Raw genomic sequence first — 18555 nt, 5'->3', positions numbered from 1 at the left:
ATTTACTTGAAGCAAAGAGAAAAAAAAGGGTAGGGGAAAAAAAAAGTTTGACGTTTATTTCTCGCGATAAGAGAGCCAAAAACATTTATCAAAGTCAAAGATTTTGTTGTTGCGCCTCTTATCGGTATTGTATCACATGAGTGTTACATGAAGGCATTCGTGCTTGACAGAGTGAATTGGCAATCTCATTTTCGAGCATGACGTTCCTTTCTTATACCTATATATATATATATATATAACATTTCCTTCGGGTGACCGGCGTGGCGCGCGCGCGGAAGCAGAATGTAAATTTTCCAAGTTATGCTCAAACAATCGTGACTTCCGTGGTACTGATAATGACTCTCGACAAAAAGGACAATTACCGCTTTTGTATAAAGTTCGTTATTGCGTTTGCCCAGCAATTTGGAACTTGTACAGATCAATTAAGAAAATCTAATAGTTTCTTTGCACGCAAAACGTTTGTCGTTTTCCTCACCTTTATTAAAGAAAGCAAAAAAAAAAAAAAAATTAAGTTCACTGCTTTTATTTTTCTATGTCTTTATGACATAGAATTGTTTTGACTTGAAAGATTAAATGATTTTTAAAAGTGCTTGAAAACATGTTACAAAAATTGGACAATTAAATGATAAGCAACATTACAGTTTTAAAGTGTTTCTTAATTTTAGATATAAATGTAATAGTACTTTATGTTAATAGTAGTTTGTCTTGTAAGTAGTTTACGTTGTAAGTAATTTTAGGCTCACATTAATTTACGCTAATAGTAAATTATGTTATAAATAGTTTATTTTAACAGTAATTTATGCACTCAGTAATTTATGTTGTTAACAGTTCATGCTGTCAGCAGTATAAATAGTAGTTTATGTTTTAAGTAGTTTATGTCGCTAATACTTTATGTTGTAGTTAATGTTTTATTTAATAATACTGTAACTTATATCAGTAATACTTTATGCAAATAGTATTTTATATTGTAGTGTAATTTATACTATTATAGGTAAATGCTAATAGTAGTTTATAATGCAAGTAGTTTATGTTTTAAGTAGTTTAAATTTTATTTAAAAATACAGTAACATAAACCAATAAAACTGTACATCGACAGTAATTTTCATTGTAAGTAGTTTGCGACGATAGTAATTAAGTCGTAAGTAGTTTATGCAAACAGCAGTTTTTGCTAATTAGTAGTTTATGTTGTCAGTAGTTTATGTAAAAAGTATATACATGAACTTAGGTCTATTATACTTTATTCCAATAGTAGTTCATGTTAACAGTAGTTTGTGTTGTCAGTAGTTTATGTTGTATAAGTAACTTATGTCAATAATACATTATGCCAATGGTAGTTTATGTCACGAGTAGTTTATGCTAACAGCGGTAAATACTCATAGCGGTTTTTGGTTTAAGTAGTTTATGTATTATGTAGTTTATGCTTTTAGTGGTTTATGTTGTAGTTTACGTTATATATAGTTTATATTGTATGTAGTTTATGTTGTAGTTCAGGGTAACAGTAACATATGCTAGTAGTACATTACATCACCAACAAATACTGTTTGTAAGTAGTTTATGTTACAAGTATATAGAAAAACTTAGGATATACATTATGCCAATGATAGTTTATGCCAAGAGTCGTTTATAATGTAAGTAGTTTATGCTAACAGCGGTAAATACTCATAGAGGTTTTTGGTTTAAGTAGTTTATGGTTTTAGTAGTTTATGTTGTAGTTTATGTTGTAGTTCAGGGTAACAGTAACGTTTGCTAATAGTACGTTACATTATCAGTACAATAGTAGTTTATGTTAACAGTAGTTTTTGTTGTTAGTAGTTTATGTTGTACAAGTAACTTAGGTCAATAGTACTTTATGCAAATGGTAGTTTATGTTGCGAGTAGTTTATAATTTAAGTAGTTTATGATAACAGCGGTAAATACTCATAGCAGTTTATGATGTGAATAGTTTATGTATTATGTGGTTTATAATTTAAGTAGTTTATGTTGTAGTTTAGGGTAACAGTAATGTTTGCTAATAGTACGTTACATTACCAACAGATTGTGTTTGTAAGTAATTTATATTAATAGTAGTTTATGTTAAAAGCAGTTTAATTATGAGTAGTTCCGGTTATAAGTAGTTTATGATAGCATTAGTTTATGTTAAAACTACAAATATTTTCTTTTTAATATTTTTTTTTCACTTTAAATTCCAATTTCACTTAATTTTGATAAAAATAAATTTTAATTTTTCAAATCAAAAATTGTTTCAATGAATTAAAATATATACTAAGTTTCACGTTCGGTAAACAAAAATATAATAAGCATTTTGAAATTTCAATTTAAAACGAACAAACGAAAAGCAACTCCCAAGGGATAAGTTTCATGCCAACTGTATATATATAGACTTTTCCCAGGCAATATCAATTTTATCAACATCATTTTAATTTGTCGTTGAAATAAAATTTTTCACTCGAGAGAAATGAAATTTTTGTTTGAACAGAATAAAATTTGTACATTTCCCTTTAAGGGGAATATGATTTATTTCAATTTTTTTTTTTTTTTTTTCATTTTAAATCGAAAGTCACATTTCACGATATATACCTATATATATATATAAATATAAAACGCTCTGGGTTTGTTTGTAAAGCATTTTTTGAACCGGAAATTTTTGTCCCCAAACTTTTTCTGTAAATATAAAAAGCAGCCTTCTGGTATCACGCATATAATGAATATTGCACTTGGCATTTTTGCAATATTGCACACAATAAACGTCAAACGTGTACAAAATGACAGAAAAACTTGGACAATTGGCGAGGAAAAGTTTTACAGAATAACACACACACATACATACAGGAAAAAGTTTTACACCCAAGAAAAAAAGAAAGTTCCCGCAAGGAATATTATGAGACTTGGGTCCCTCGTTCATAATAAAGTTTCTTTCAAAACCACATACACACTAACACATACATACACACAACTCTTTTTTTCAAACGATTCTAATTTTGTTTCAAGCATCAGTTTTCAAGTATAATATAAGATTTTTAAAAGACAGTTAACAAACGAGACGTGACGGCAAGGGATGGACAAAAAAAATTGTCTCGATAAATTTTGTTCAACTTTTTTTTTTTTTTTTTTGTTCAAAATTAGTTTTTAATAACTTAAAATTGATCGATGTTGAAAAGATGACCGCACCATTCGTGTTTGACGTAAAAAAATAAAAAAAAAAACTTTTTCGTCACGTGTATTGCAAAAGTAACAGAAAAAGAATTTTTGAAAAAAGTTACACGACTATATAGGTATATTTATATATATAAGTAGGGGTCGAACGTCGATATACGCGTCAGGGCAGAACAGGAAGAAAAAGTCGAGAGATGAGAATAAAATAGAGAAAGAGAGGGGGGGGGGAGTGAGGGGAGGGGAGGAAAAAGAGAGGAGAATAGTTGGCTCGCGAGAAAGACTGAAGGTGAAGGATGAAAACTTGATTGGTCGATCGAATCCAGACACTCCAAGTCGTGGCACCTTCGAAAATGAGAAATCGATCTTATATACAAGGCTACTCCGAAAGACTACAAACCAATAAAGGCGCGTGAAAAAACAAGAGTAAAAAGCAAAGCAAAAAAAAAAATGAATAAAACTAGGAAAAATTGTAGCAGAAGGTGAAAAATCTATTTTTCCCTTACTAGATTTTTTTTGCAATATATACTTTACATTTTCTAAATCAAATACAAAAAATGTATTTTTAAAAAAATTTTGAAAAAAGTTTTCATTTTTAAGTTATCTCAACAGTGGTTTGTGTTGAAGTAGTTTATGTTCTAAGTAGTTTATGTCAAAGTAGTTTTTGTTTAAGCAGTTTATGTCAAAGTAGTTTATGTTATAGGTAGTTCAGGTCAAAAAAGTTAGTGATATAAGTAGTTTAATTCAAAGTAGTTTATGTTATATGTAGTTTATGTCAAAGTAGTTAGTGCTAAAAGTAGTTATTGCTACAAGTAACTTATGCTATAAGTAGTGTATGTCAAATTAGTTTATGTTGTATTTAGTTTATGTTATAGGTAGTTTATGTTATAGGTAGTTTATGTTATAGGTAGTTCATGTTATAGGTAGTTTATGTTATAAGTAGCTTATGACAAAGTAGTTTATGTTATAAGTAGTTTATGTCAAAGTAGTATATGTTACAGGTAGTCTCTGTCAAATTAGTTTATGTCAAAGTAGTTAGTGCTATGAGTAGTTTATGTCAAATCAGTTTATGTCAAATTAGTTTACGTTATAGGTAGTTTATGTCAAAGTAGTTAGCGCTACAAGTAGTTTATGTCAAATAAGTTTATGTTGTAGGTAGTTTATGTCAAAGTAGTTAGTACTATAAGTAGTTTATGTCAAAGTACTTTATGTTATGAGTAGTTTATGTCAAAGTAGTTTATGTTATAAGTAGTTCGCGTTAATAACAATTTATGCTGTACTATGTAGTTTTAACAATAAGTAGTTTGTGTAATAAGTAGTTTATGTGAAAAGTAGTTTATGTTACAAGTAGTGTATGTTATATAAGTAGTTTATGTTATAAATAGTTTATATTAACAGTTTCTTTTATAATCAGGTTATTTGAAGTAGTTTATGTTTGCACTACACGATGTTAGCAGTAATTTATGTCAATTATAATCTTGTCTGTAGTTTATGTGGACGGTAATTATAATCACTACTTTAATAACTATATAAAATGGATCAATATCAATTTTTTTTGAACGTAGTTTATGTAATTAATTTTTTTTTACCATTTAAATCTAATTGGTTATTTCATCTTTCTAGAGTAATTTATGTCATTGGTAGTTTATGCTAATGGCAATTCTATTCAACAGAGTATTTACAGTACAAAATTTAATAAAACAAAAATTAAATCTCAAATAATTTCCTGAAAGAATAATATATTTTGATTTCTAAACGTTTTGTGTTTATAGAAACGCGAAAGTTTTTCAAATGAAATTGCATTTTACACGTTTTTAAGAGTGTAAAAAAAAAAAAAATAAAATAAAATACAACGATGTTATGGGCAAACCGCAAGATGCCTGAGGCCAATTCAAAAAGTCGTTCACACCATTGGCGAGTGAGAAAACCTTTAAAAAGGTGCTGAATTTACAGGCAAAAACCCGCACTCAACGTGCGCGCAACGATAGTCAATCCTTTGCACTGGATTTCTCCGATAAGATGAAAGTTTAGATTAAACCGTGAATATTTAAACCCAAGCCTCGTTGAATTTCGAGACTAAAGTATATGTGTGTCGGTGTGATTTTATAAACATGTCTGGGTGAGTGGCGCGAGGAGATTATGCAAGTTTGTTTAACGGATTAAAAAGGGCGGAGCTTACACCGTTAGGTTGGTTTTAAATGAATAAGAAACAGCGACTTTGTCGTTGCCATTCAATTCATTGCTATATATGAAAATTCACAAGCCTGAGGTTACTGGGAGCTACATTTATTATTCAATTATAAGAGGGATGAAGGGGTCAATATACTATAGAGAGCAATTGGAAAAAAAAGAAGACGTTACTTCTCCCAAAAGATCGATAAACGGAGGAAATGTTTGTTTTTATAAAGAAGAAGAAGAAGGGTGAGGAGCTTGGGGTTAAAGTTCGTGCTTAATCGCCAGATTTGATACGACACTGAGCACTTGTTAAACACTGAGAGGATTATGAGAACTGTGCTCGATATTTATTTGCAAGATTAATGCTCACTCGTAAATAAATACTTTGGATAAATAATAATGTAAAATATATATAGAAATTGTTGTTTTTAATAGCTATATAATATTATATATTCCATGAAAAAGAATCATAAATTCTTATTACGAACCTATTATTAAATGTAAAAAAAAAAAAAAAAAATGTAATTAAAAACTGATATTGAAGATAAAAATGCTTTTAATTATCAAATTTCATTATTCTAAGAATATATTTCTACTTCTATTTATAAATATAAAAAAAGTATCATTCTAATTAGAATAAAATGAGAAAATAATTTTTTATTTTTATAAAATAAAAGTAAAAAATCATATACATTATTAGAATCATATAATTCCATCAGTAAATAATCTAAATTTTTTTTTGATATTTTCCTCTTATTAAAATTTCCATCGCGTATGAAAATATTGACATTAATTTGCAATAAATTTTCTTTGATAATAATTAACAGTTTATCCATTATATATATTGTATTGTTATCTTGTAATTAAACATTTATTGCAAAAATTATATTTTCTCTTGTGTAAATATATATCAAAATTTTTATCATCTATGAGATAAAATTTTTTCCTCGAAATTAAATAAAAAAAAATTTTGCATCAATTTCCGAAAATGTTTTTTTTTTTACTTTTGTTACTTTACTTTAAAATAAAATGTAAGATTTTACAATTTACAAAAGTTAATAAATTACAAACATTATTAAATTTTTTTTTCTAATATTATTACTATTATTTATTATTATTATTATTATTATTATTTTTATAATATATTATTGTTATTTTATTATTATTTTGAAATTTATAATTTAAATTTTTTAAATTTATATGGGCATTTTTAAATTTATATAAGATTATAAAAAAAAAATAAAAAAAAAAATTTTCATTAATAAAACAAGATATTATAAACGGTTAGCGAGCATTTTATGAGATTACTGGAGGAAAAAAATAGATAAATATAAATTTGGATCGATATCCATGAATGGTCAGTGGCCAAATCCTTTCACATCGTTTCCGTGGTGTAGTGGTTATCACATCCGCCTAACACGCGGAAGGTCTCCGGTTCGATCCCGGGCGGAAACATTTTTTTTTCACATTCACTACAAAATAAATTTATTTATAATTAAATAATATTTATTTTATATTATTATTATATTATTTATTTAATATTTATTTAAAGAAATATATATATATATGGGTAATATATAATTTTTTTTTCTATCCAATAATAATAAAATAATAATTTTCATATCGCGTATTATTTTTTAATTTAAAAAAAAAAAAAAAAAAATTCTCAGAATATCATTATATAAAGGGCAAAAATTAATACCATAATTACATTTACTCAACTTTTTCCCTAATTAGTGAAAAAGATTCTTTTTAATTTCAATGTTTGTTATCAAAAAAAAAAAAAAAGCATAGCAAAAGCAAATCACATTACAAAAAATGAGATATAACTATTCATAAAAATAAATTAATCTCGCGAACCATAATGTTTTAAATTTAATTAAAAATGATAACATTTTTTTATATACATATATACGTTTTTCCTACATACAAATAATTTCCAGAATTTTTCGCATTGTTTTCAATAAAAAATATATATATATATATATATTTTTAATATAAAAATTTTTTTAATTTAAAAAAAAAGAGAGAGAATATTTGGCGCAGCACCAAAAAAAAAAAAAAAAATTATTGCTTTATTTGGAACAATAAATATTATTTTCTCGACGTTTGTAGATGACATGGTGCCTGCGGTCACGTTGTCAGTAATGAATTCCTCTTTCATCCATTTACCTTTCTCGATTATTCAAAATTACGTGGGCGCGGGGAGTTCATTATCAACATAAATATTCATCAACGTCCAAGTACCGGTGATGGTAAAGGGGAATGGAAAAGAGGTGGCGGGGGGGGAGGGAGAGAGAGACACGTATATGATTTGTTTGACGGAGGAATGGGTAACTTGTACACACACAAACATTTCCCAGTTGGTCCATATTCGGGAAGAGAATGTAGAATGTGAGAGGGAGGGAGGGGGGAGAAGTGTTGTACAACACAATCGAGTGGGTATATAACGTGGTTGCATGCGATCACACTTGCCGATTAATATTAATCATGAGATTAGGCTGTGTTGAAGCACGCACATAATCATGTATTGCATGTAACGAGCGAATTATATCGCCGACACCAAGCTAGGTTACGAACAATCGAAATCCTTTGTGAAAGTATTTAATATTCATATGTGTAACACACACATACACATAACATATTGTTTACAACTATATGTATATTTATATATATATATATATATACTTGAAATCATATTATCATCACTTTCGGACATAATGTCATTGAAACAATCAATTTTAATAAATACCTCGTCTCCTCTATCTTCATTAATAAATAATATCGATAATTGAAAACTCATTAACACTACGATCAATTTCATTTCCATCTATGTAATGAAAGATTTCTATTATTGCGGGTTTTCAAAAAAAAATTTTCTCTTTACTTCCATTTTTCTCAAAATCATGATTTTCTAGATAATTTTAGAACCCAGAATCGTGTTCAGCGGATAAAAGTACATTGAAAACGACTCCGATATCAAAAATTAGGATAAAAAAAAATTTTTTTTTGGATCTACCCCCACTTTTTTCAAAATTTTATATTTTTTTTTATTATGCGCCTAAGAGTCTTAAAGTGTACGATTCAAACTTTTATTGAAGTCCTCATGGAAGTCTATAGTATGTCAGGTTAGAGAGAAAAAAAGAATATTGAAAATCCAAAAACACGTTTTTTACCCCCCACTTTTTTCAAAATCGTAATTTATTTTTGTTCTTACAATATGGGAGTCGTTTCCAATGTATTTTTCTATGCTGAACACGATTCTTCATCCCAAAATTGTTTATCACTTAAAGATTTTGAGAAAAGTGAAGGTAACGATCTCTAAAAAGGTGTTTTTGGTTGTTTTACCCCCATTTTTATAAAAAAAATTATTAATATGTTATTGTTATTATATTTACTTTTATTCTCTTTAACTGTACTCTTTTTTAAAAAAAGTATTTTCTTTTTTTTTCTATTTTTGAGGGTATTTAAGAATTTTTTTCTCTTTACTTCCATTTTTCTCAAAATCATGATTTTTTAGACAATTTTAGAACCCAGGATCGTGTTCAGCGGACAAAAGTACATTGCAAACGACTCCGATATAAAAAATTAGGATAAAAAAATTTTTTTTTGAATCTACCCCCACTTTTTTCAAAATTTTATATTTTTTTTATTTTGCGCATATGGGTCTTAAAGTGTGTGATTCAAGCTTTTATTGTAGACCTCATGGAAGTCTATAGCATGTCAGGTTAGAGAGAAAAAAAGAATATTGAAAATCCAAAAACACGTTTTTTACCCCCCACTTTTTTCAAAATCGTAATTTATTTTTGTTCTTACAATATGGGAGTCGTTTCCAATGTATTTTTCTTTGCTGAACACGATTCTCCAACCCAAAATTGTTTATCACTTGAAGATTTTGAGAAAAGTGAAGGTAACGATCTCTAAAAAGGTGTTTTTAGTTGTTTTACCCCCACTTTTATAAAAAAAATTATTATTTTATTGTTATTATATTTATTTTTATTATCTTTAACTGTACTCTTTTTTTAAAAGTATTTTCTTTTTTTTCTATTTTTGTTTAAATTAAAATTTTCAGTAAAAAAGACTGTGACAAGTTTTATAAATATATATATATAAAATGGATTCTCGAGAAAGTTTTGCGATAAGAAAATGTTTCACGTATTCGTGTTAGGTATTGTAAAATATACGTGATCACGGAAGCATAAAAACAATAAAGCAATGTACGTTCTCCATTTGTCGAACCGAAAGCTGTTTCAATACTTTAGGTATAGAAAAGCCACAGGGAAAATCTCGGTGGTAGAAAAGTTAAGTTTTGATCTCACACTACTGTATATATATATATATATATCTATATATATAAAGATGCGAGACATCCCGAATGTCCTGTGAAATCCTGTCTTAAGTTTCTTATTCTTTCTGTCTTTTCCCCCTTCTCTGTCTCTATTTCTGTATACGACTTATTGTCGAAGAAAAAAAGAAAACGATGAAAACGCATTGCTGTAAATCTGCCACTACCTATCACAAAACTTTGGTTACTTGAAACTCTATTTTCTGATACATACATTCTCATTCCAAAAAAAAAAGAAAATAAATAATACCAACTTCCTCCAACTATAGGGAATTTAAGCCAAAAAATAGTAGAAAAAAAATTATACAAAAAAATTACTTCAAAAAAAAAAATTATACAAAAATTCTTATCATTTTGATAAAAACCATTTATATACATATATATTTATTTCTTCCTTTTTTTTCTATAAATTATAAATGCCGAATATAAAAAGAATTAATCATTGAAATTGGCTTCTTTTCATTTCCACTTTTCGCTACTCGATACTTTTAAGTACACTTCACAAAACGATCGATGGTTTTAATTACAAATTCTTGGATTAAATGGGACAAATAAAATTGGCTTCGACTCAAGAGTTTCATAAAAAAAAAGAAAATTAAAAATAGAAAAATACTCGAAAAACCAATTGTTCTTATTAAATTTTTATTAAAAAAACTTCAAACAAAAATAGAAGTGAAAAAAAAATGTGAAAAGGCGATTTTGTGTGACAAAACTATTATTATACTTATTTACAAATTAAATGAATTACTTTTATTACTGATTTTCAAATATTTTACAAATTTAGAACAAAAAATTAATTAAAAAAAGCAGATTTTTTATGAAAGTGGGAATGAAACAAACAAAAACACTTTTTTTAGAAGTCTTTACCTCCACTTTTTTCAAAATCATCGAGTGATAAACAATTTTGGGATGGAGAATCGTGTTCAGCATAGAAAAATACATTGGAAACGACTCCCATATTGTAAGAACAAAAAAAATTACGATTTTGAAAAAAGTGGGGGTTAAACTCCAAAAAACGTGTTTTTTGATTTTCAATATTCTTTTTTTCTCTCTAATCTGACATGCTAAAGACTTCCACGAGGACTTCAATAAAAGCTTGAATCGTATACTTTAAGAACCAAAATTCGCAAAACAAAAAAAAAATATAAAATTTTGAAAAAAGTGGGGGTAGATCAAAAAAAAAAATTTTTTATCCTAATTTTTGATATCGGAGTCGTTTTCAATGTACTTTTGTCCGCTGAACACGATCCTGGATCCTAAAATTGTCTAGAAAATCAAGATTTTGAGAAAAATGAGGGTAAAGAGAAAAATATTCTTAAAAACTGTCATAAACACATTTTTTGAGGTCTTTTTCTCCACTTTTCTCAAAATCCTAACGAGTTAGACAATTTTGGGACCCGAGATCGTGTTCAACAAACAAAAATACATTGAAAACTACTCTAATATGGAAAATAAAAAAAACTATACAGGCCCGTGTAATAATAATAAAAAAATAATAATTATTATTATTGTTATTTTATAACAATAATAATAATAATTTATTGTAATTTATTTCCACACTAATTAATAATTAAAAAAATGATGGAGGATGTAAAAAGAATCGTAATGAAATGAGAAAATCTTCTAAAAAGCAAAGGTGTAGGAAGACTATTCATTATTCCTTAGCCACATCTACAATTCGTAGTTGCACTAAAAGCCCTCGTCTAAATAATAAATTGGTAAGGCTAAAGGCAAAAAGAAAATAAAATAAGGTATATATATAGTATACACAAAAGTGGAATGAGGTACAAGAAGATGAGTAAATTAATTCGCATCTCATTAAAGATCAGGTCGCAGTCGACTGTACTCGTAATTGTTTCTGTAAATCATTCTACTTCCCTTTCTTTCTCTCGTATCAGTTCAAGAACAGAGAGCAAACAAAACTTGGAGAAAGACTTTCGTTGACTCGATGTAAAGCAGTTCGCCAAGCAGAAGAACAAGAAGATAATGAAGATGGGAAGTAAAAGATGGTATAGAAATGAAAATTTATCACCGTTTCAAAAAAAAAAAAAATAATACTAATAAACTATTTCAAGTTTTACTTTTTGAAAAAAAAAATTTGTAACTTTTTTTTATTTCTTTAATTGGAAAAAAAATATTAAAATTATTCTTTTTTTTTATCCCTTGGGAGTAAATTTGACATATTTAATCATAGTAAAAGAATTTTTATTCATCTTAGGAATTAAAATGACACCTTTAAATCTAGAGAAGTAAAACGACCCATTTTTAATCCTAGAGAAAAAACTATTCTTTTTTTAACCCTAGAGAGTAAAATTATACTTTTTTTTAACCCTAAAGAGAAAAACTATTCTTTTTCTAACCCAAAGGAGTAAAAACTATATTTTATTTAACTCTAAGAAAAAAATATTCTTTTTTAACCCTAGGGAGTAAAACCATACTTTTTTAACCCTTGAGAGAAAAGCTATTATTTTTTAACCCTAGGGAGTAAAATTCCCTTTTGCAATCATAGAAGAAAGATTTTTATTAACACTTGGTATCAAAACGATCCTTTTTTAAGTCTAGGGAGTAAAAAGACACTTTTTTAAGTCTAGGGAGTAAAACGACACTTTTAAACCCTAAAAAGTTCTAGGAACTTTTTTTTAACTCCAGGGAGAAAAATTAACATAGATGACACTATAATTTAAAAAAAAAACTATTTAAGAAAATCATTTCAACGTTATTTAAAATCGAATTTCAAACATCAGGTATAAAAAAAAAAATAAAATTGGAAGAACAAAGATAAAAAATAGAATCTGATTATTTTGATTCCCATTTTCTCAGAGAGAAAGAGTAGATAGATTCCTAATACGATTTGGAAGGTAAAGAGATTGTTTTTTTTTTTTTGTTGTTGTTGAAGATATGGAAAAATAGAGAAAATAATAATAATAAGTGAAGATCGAAAGTAAAAAGGAATATAACCGGAAATGGAGCCGTTGGCGATAGTCAAGGCACATTTTCCCTATCTCAAATACAAAGTATTATAAGTTGCAAGCTCGATAGCTGCAAGGAAAGTCACTTCCTTTTCTCAGACGCTCAAGTCACAACTCCACGTGTATCTGGGTCAATCCTTTATCGTAAGAGACGAGCTCCACCCCTTGTGTTCTATCCTCGTCTATTCTGAGGCTCGTCCGAATCCTGGCCTTCTGCCCAGGAACGTATCAATTCATTTTTTTTTTTAACACATCTTTTTTTTTCTTATTTCTTAAATAATAAAAATTATCTTAGAAAATTTTTTTCAATTATATAATTATAATTAATTTAATTCCTAATTTATCATTTATTCTTAACAATTTGTTACTTATTTAAAAAAAAAAAATTAATAAATTATTTGCGTTTGAAAAAAAAAATTTTTTTTTGTAATTAATAGTACATAATTTGTACCATTATTATTTAAAAAAAAAAAAATTTTTTTCTGTATTAAAAATAAAAGAAAAATTTAAGCACACTATAGGTCAGATTTTGTGATACAGAATAGTTTTTTAAAGGAACGTTGCGATTTTATGGAAAGAGATTTTGCCCCATAAAAGTGGCTGTGCAAGCAACAAGGTTTATTTACATTTATGGATCGCAGCCGAGTAGGACATGTGAGTAAATCGATAAAACTGGCACGATTCCCATGGAAATGGGAGTAAAATTACTTTTCAGCACATCGGATCTATTTCAACGTGGGGGAAAAGTTTTTTTTTTTTTTTTTTTTTTGACCATCGCGTCCTTTACGGTTTACACTCATGTCGTTTACAGCTATGTACCCGTCACCGCGCGCTCGCTTCCGGATTCTCGGATAATCTTCCAAAGCGATTCAGTTGCTCCATTCGTCTATAAAGATACCAACGCGATTCGGTAAGGGATGGAGAGAGAAGAAATTGTGCTCACAAAAAAATGAGAGAGAGAGAGAGAGAGAGAGAAGGAGAGTAAAGAATTTAGCCATAGTTAAGAATCATTTTAATCGCAACATACATTCATCGAATTTTTTCAATTCATATTTTACGATTTCGAGAATTTAAAATTTTTTTTGCCTATTTTAAAAAATTTTAATATTGCAAAATTATTTTTGAAATTAGAATTCATAAAAATATATAAATATTTTTGAAATTTAAAATACAAAACAATTTCTGAAATTTAAAATTTTTAAATTATAAAATTTATAATATTTATAATTGTAAATAAAAATATTTAAATATTTTTCTGTTACAATATAAAATTATTTCTAAAATGTGATATATATTTTAATTTAAATTACTGGCACAGAAATCTGCATTATCGACTATTGGTAAAAGCAGAAGAATATTGATATAAAGAATTACCGACGTGGAAATCTACATTACCGACTGATGATAAAACAAATTTTAAAATGAATTTAAAATTCAAAACTATTTATGAAATTTAAAATTAAAAAATTATTTCTAATATTTGAAATAAAAAATTATTTCTGTTTAAAATTATAAAATTTGAAATATTAAAAAAAATATTTTAAAATTTAAAAAAAAAATGGTAAAAATCGAAAGAAGACGAATAATAATTTGAAGCGCAAAATTTCTGATAAACATAATTATGATACTTCTCATCTTTCTCTCTCTCTCTCTCTCTCTCTCTCTCTCTCTCTCTCTCTCTCTCGCTCTCCAGGTCGAGAATTTAACAAAGATTCGTATAATACTTGCAGCCAACGAATTAAGCCAGCTTAAGTAGTATTTTAGGTGGCGCTTACACCTCGACTGATATTTTACAGCCACTTGCAGTTTTTCTATCTCTTTTTTTTCATGGGATATATAATTCTCTTAGTCGAAATCTCGAGAAACGAAATAGATTTTTGCCCCCTGACTTTTTTTTCGCTATTTACAAAGGAAAACTTTTATCAGTGATTTTTTTTTTTGTTATTTTATTTTCCCCGGGAATAACTTTGATGAAGAAATACTTCAGGATACAGAATTCAACGTTTTAATCTCCTTAAGGAAGTTTTAAAGTTCTAAATGCAATTCTACTCGCTCGTCTGTCGCTTTTTTTTATTTATTTATTTATTTCGTCGTCTTTTCTTTTTTGCTCAGATAAACGAAATAAGTTTATAATATAAAAATGTAAAAAAAAGAAGAGAAAGGGAGGAATATCACCTTTTTTTGTCTATTTTTTGATGCCGTATGGCACTTTTTAAATATTAAACATGGGGGATAACAAATGTTTAAAAAAAAGCCTTCGATTTTATCGAAAAAAGTAATTTTTTTTTTTTTTAAATTAAAACTTATTTTTTTAATTACAAATCGATTACTGGCACAAAAATCTACACTATCGACTGATGGTAAAAGCAGGAAAATGATATAAAACATTACCGACATAGAAATCTACATTACCGACTGATGATAAAACAAACTTTAAAATAAAAAATCTTCCTCATTATCATCAGTCGGTAATGTAGATTTTTATGTCCGTAATTTTTCATATCATCATTTTTCCTGCTTTTACCATTAGTCGATAATGAAGATTTCTATGTCGGTAATTTTTATACCATCATTTTCCTGTTTTTACCATCAGATGATAATGTAGATTTCTGTGCTGATAATCGATTTTTACTTTAAAAAATAAGTTTTAACTTTGTATTTAAAAAAAATATTACTTTTTTCGATAATTTTGAAGGTTGTTTGTTTTAACATTTGTGGTACCCCATGTTTAATATTTAAAAAATGCCATACGGCATCAAAAAATAGACAAAATTTGCTGTAATTAAAGAATGTTTTGTATTTTTACATTCGCTTTAAATGTTAAATTCTTTGCGTTTAAATTATAAATAGTGGTTTTAGAAAACATATTAATAGCCTCTTGAGAATAATAATAAAATCTTTTGTATTTATTCAACTAGCGCTCGTGAATCGAGTATTAAAGTCAAGATATATAAGAAGAGGTTATCATCGAGCTAAGAACTTGTACATAAGATTTGAGAGCCCTCGAGTGCTATTTAAAGTTAAGTTTCTACGCCTCGGATTTCAAGAGTATACATACCACTGTATATCATATTCAGTCTCCAGATACAGATGGTCAACGATACCGGGGATAACTTTCCCAGTTTCGAGTTTCACAAATTCACCTAAATATATCTATATCTATATATACATCCCCACAATACGAAAAGGTAATTCAATAAACAGTCTAACTAACTTTACTAAACAACCAACTATTCAACAAAGACCTCCAATTACAATAAACGAAACAATATTCCCAATTGAATATTTCTTTGAAAAATTATATTCTATACAAAAAGTGTGACTTTTGCAAAAATTTCCCTCCAGTCCTTAATTAAAAAAATTAATAATTAATTAATAATTTAAAAAAATGGTTAAAAAAAATTTTTTTATTATAAAAATTCAAATGTTTAGGGAAAAAAATTTCTGATTTGCATACTTTATATAAAAGAAACTGAGTATTTATATATAAAAAAAAAAACAATGTTTGAAAAGTAGTAAATAGTGCTTATGGTATTTTATTGAAGTTGTTTTTTACAATAGATAAATTGAATAAAAGGTTAACAAGACTTTTCATTTTAAGTTTTAATTCAACTGTAAAACAGTAATTATCGAAGGCGACGAAACTCATCAACGCTCGACTACATTAACTCGCGGGACTATCACTAGATGCAAAATTAAAAAAAAAAAGTCTGGTAATTAACTTTTTCCATTACTACGCGAAAGCGACCGTTTAATTATACTCAGTTTTATAATTTTTTTTTTTTTTTACAATTTTCCAGTCCACTTGAAAGTCATTTTAGAAAAACAAAAAAATATTGAAAATTCTATTCTTTTGATTTTGTATCTTGAAAAAAAAAATACATTTATCAATTTAGAAATAAAATATAAGAAAAAAAGAGAGAAAAAAATTATAAATTTTTAAGTTGAGAAAAAAAAATATATATATATATATAAACAGAATAAATAAAAAATTAAATTATGAAAGAAACTAGAAATCAAATGAAAAAAAGATTTTTTTTTTTGATCAAAGAGAAAATATTATATCATTTGAAAAGATTGCTTTTGAAGTAGAGGATGTCTTTTGAAAAATATAAGATATCTTATCAAAACACACATTCAAAATATCTGTAAAATCAAGTACTTTTTCTACTTTCCTCTCGAACAGAATTCTTTCTCAACATAAAGTTTCCTAAAGGAATCTTTGTACAATGAATCTCAAAGGAACTATCTTTCCTTTCTATCGCAAAAAACAATAAAGAGAACTCTTAGTCCAATATAACATTGTGTTTATTTAATATAATGAATTTTTGATAAAAAAAAAGAATTTTTTTGGTAAATATTTTATTTATCTAAATTTAAAAAATTTAGACAAAAAAAAATAATTAATAATTAATTACTCATGAAAAAAATCTAAATTCTTTGTGAATTTTAAATGTTTTTAATAATGAACATCAACTATTCTTTTTGATATTATTTTTAACTTAAAAGGAAAAAAATTGAAGGCTATAAATTTAAAAATAAATTCTTTGTAAATTTTAATATCATTAATATTGGAAATTAATCTATTTAATTTTTTATCATTATATGAAAAGTAGATTAATTAAAAATGAAGAAAAGGAATAATTTATAAAGAAAAAGGTAATTAGAAATGAGGAAGTAGAAATTCTTTATTATTAAATTTTTTTTTTGCGTTTAATAATAGAAAAAAGTTTTAAAAGTACTATTGCAGCAAAGTAACAAAAACAGTGCAGAAAAGTACAATTTTCTGTATAGCATGCAGCAAAATTATAAAACAGTGCAGGAAAGTACACTTTTACGTACAGTATGGAAGAATCATAAAAACAGTGAAGAAAAGTATATTTTTCTTCACAGTATATCAGAAAAGTAATAAAAATAGTGCAGAAAAAATACACTTTTCCGCATGGTATTCAGCAAAGTAACAAAAACAGTGCAGAAAAGTACAATTTTCTGTATAATAAACAGCAAAGTGATAAAAGTGCAGAAAAGTACACTTTTACGTACAATATGGAACAATCATAAAAACAGTGAAGAAATCTATAATTTTCTTCACATAATACTGTAAAATTATTTTAAAAAACCAGTGCAGAAAAGTACACTTTTCCGCATACTATGCAGCTACCAAAAAAACCGTAAAGAAAAATATACTTTTCTTCACTGTTACATAACTTTGCTGGATACTATAAGTAAAAGTGTAATATTCTGCACTGTTTTCATATTTTTTTTCTGCATATTATAAAGAAAAATATACTTTTCTGCACTGTTTTCAAGATTTCTGCAATCTATACGTAAAAGTATACTTGTCTGCACTATTTCTATAACTTCACTGCAATACTATGAAGAAAAATATACTTTTCCGCATTGTTTTTATGGTGGCTGTAAACTATGCGGAAAAATATACTTTTCCGCATTGTTTTTATGGTGGCTGTAAACTATGCGGAAAAGTGTAATTTTCTGCACTATTTTTATTACTTTATTGTATTTTATAAAGAAAAATATTTTTTTCTCCACTGTTTTTATGGTTTTTGCATACTGTACATAAAAGTGTAATTTTCTTCACTGTTTCTACAAACTTTACTGCATACTATATGAAAAAAAATATACTTTTCTGCACTATTTCTATAACTTTGCTGCATACTATTAAGAAGAATATATTTTTCTGCACTGTTTTTATAGTGGCTGTAAACTATGCGGAAAAGGGCACTTTTCTGCACTATTTTTATTACTTTACTGCATTTTTTAAAAAAAAAAAATTATTTTCTGCACTGTTTTTATGGTTTTTGCATACTGTACATAAAAGTGTAATTTTCTTCACTGTTTCTACAAACTTTGCTGCTAACTATGAAGAAAAATATACTTTCCAGCACTGTTTTGACG

The 18555-nt window shown here is 26.9% G+C and overlaps 1 protein-coding gene and 1 non-coding gene across 3 annotated transcripts in view; one reads left to right on the top strand and one right to left on the bottom strand.

Moving 5' to 3' along the window:
- LOC127280005 (uncharacterized) overlaps positions 1 to 18555 on the bottom strand; it is a 152967-nt gene that overhangs the window by 91753 nt on the left and 42659 nt on the right. The window lies entirely within an intron of this gene.
- Trnav-aac (transfer RNA valine (anticodon AAC)) lies at positions 6708 to 6780 on the top strand. Its single transcript has one exon. It is a non-coding gene; the product is annotated as a tRNA-Val (tRNA).

This window comes from Leptopilina boulardi, unplaced genomic scaffold (assembly GCF_019393585.1).
Source record: "Leptopilina boulardi isolate dan_hultmark-lab unplaced genomic scaffold, ZJU_Lbou_2.1 LbouV2_229, whole genome shotgun sequence".
NCBI classification, from domain to species: domain Eukaryota; kingdom Metazoa; phylum Arthropoda; class Insecta; order Hymenoptera; family Figitidae; genus Leptopilina; species Leptopilina boulardi.
This window is presented reverse-complemented; position numbering and strand designations above follow the sequence as displayed.